This window comes from Arachis duranensis, chromosome 1 (assembly GCF_000817695.3).
Source record: "Arachis duranensis cultivar V14167 chromosome 1, aradu.V14167.gnm2.J7QH, whole genome shotgun sequence".
Classification (NCBI taxonomy): Eukaryota; Viridiplantae; Streptophyta; class Magnoliopsida; order Fabales; family Fabaceae; genus Arachis; species Arachis duranensis.
In genome coordinates, this window is record NC_029772.3 from 77,406,138 (window position 1) to 77,408,215 (window position 2,078).

A 2,078-nucleotide genomic window follows, 5' to 3' on the forward strand; every position below is an offset into this window, starting at 1 on the left:
CTGACAACGGTGAAACCCTACATACAGCTTGCCATGGAAAGGAGTAAGAAGGATTGGATGAAGACAGTAGGAAAGCAGAGAGATGGAAGGGACAAAGCATCTCCATAAGCTTATCTGAAATTCTCACCAATGAATTACATAAGTATCTCTATCTTTATTTTATGCTTTATTCATAAATCATTCATACCCTTTTGATTCTGCCTGACTGAGATTTACAAGATGACCATAGCTTGCTTCATACCAACAATCTCCGTGGGATCGACCCTCACTTGCGTAAGGTTTATTACTTGGATGACCTAGTACACTTGCTGGTTAGTTGTGCAAAGTTGTGATAAAGAGTTGAGATTACAATTGTGCGTACCATGTTGATGGCGCCATTGATGATCACAATTTCTTGCACCAAGTTTTTGGCGCCGTTGCTGGGGATTATTTGAGTTTGGACAACTAACGGTTCATCTTGTTGCTTAGATTAGGTATTTTTCAGAATTTTTAAGATTGAATTCTAGTGTTTCAAGGTGATGTTCTTCTCATCACCAAAGCTGATTGATCTTCATCAATTTAGCTCTTGAATGCAATGTCCTACTGAAGCTTGGCTAGCCATGTCTAATTCCTTTAGACTAAAGCTTTAGACTAACATTGCATGATTCCTGGAATTCTTATTAAAAGTTTTGATCCTCTTTATCTTCTTTTTCCACATAATTTTCGAAAAAACCAAAAAAATTACAAAATCATAAAAACAAAAAATATTTCCTGTTTGAGTCTAGTGTCTCATTTTAAGTTTGGTGTTAATTGCATGTTTCTATTCTTCTTGCATTTATCATGTGTCTTCATTGATCTTCAAGTTGTTCTTGATGATTTACTTGCTCTGATCTTTAAATTCTCTTGTTTTGTGTGTTTTGTTGTTTCTCATATGCATTCTCAATTTGTTAGTGTCAGTAGTATACAAACTTCTAAGTTTGGGGTCTTGCATGCATTGTTTATTTGATTTTAGTTGCATTTTGATTTTTCCTCATCATTAAAAATCCAAAAAAATTTTTAATTTGTGTCTTTTCAAGTCAATAATACAAAGAATTGAAGATTCAGAACATTCAGCAGAGGAATTACATAGAAAAAGCTGGGCATTCAAAACGCCTAGTGAAGAAGGAAAACTGGCGTTTAAACGCCAGCCAGGGTATCTGGCTGGGCGTTTAACGCCCAAAAAGGGTAGCATTTTGGGCGTTAAACGCCGGAATGTATACCATTCTGTGCGTTTAACGCCAGGATGGCACAAGAGGGAAGATTTTGTTTTTAATGCAAATTTTTTTCAAGTTTTCATAATTTTTCAAAATCAAATCTTTTTCAAATCATATCTTTTCAATCATATCTTTTCAAAATTGATTTCTTTCCATTTTCAAAAATACTTGATAACAATTAATGATTTGATTCAACATTTCAAGTATGCTGCCTTTTCTGTTGAGAAAGGTTTAATGTTTGAATCATATCTTTTCTTGTTAGCCAAGTCATTAATTTTAAAAATCAAATCTTTTTAAATTGTTTTCCAAATCATATATTCTCAATCATATCTTTTTAAAACTATATCTTTTCAATCATATCTTTTTAATCACATCTTTTTCAAAATAAGTTTTCAATCATATCTTTTTTCAAAATCTTTTTCAAAAATCACTTAATTTCTTTCCCACTCTTAGTTTTCGAAAATCATCAATCAATTTTCAAAATTCTTTTTCAAAATCTTTTAACTTATTTTCGAAAATTCTTCCCTTCTTCTCACATCCTAAATCTTCTACCTCCTCCTTCTATTCCTCTGACACCTCAAGGAATCTCTATACTGTGACATAGAGGATTCCATATTTTCTTGTTCTCTTCTTTTTCATATGAGCAGGAGCAAAGACAAAAACATTCTTGTTGAGGCTGACCCTGAACTTGAAAGGACCTTGAAGCGAAAGCTAAGAGAAGCTAAAGCACAACTCTCTGTAAAGGACCTAACAGAATTCTTCAAAGAAGAAGACATGGCAGCCGAAAACAACAACAATGCTAACAATGCAAGGAAGGTGCTGGGTGACTTTACTGCACCTACTCCC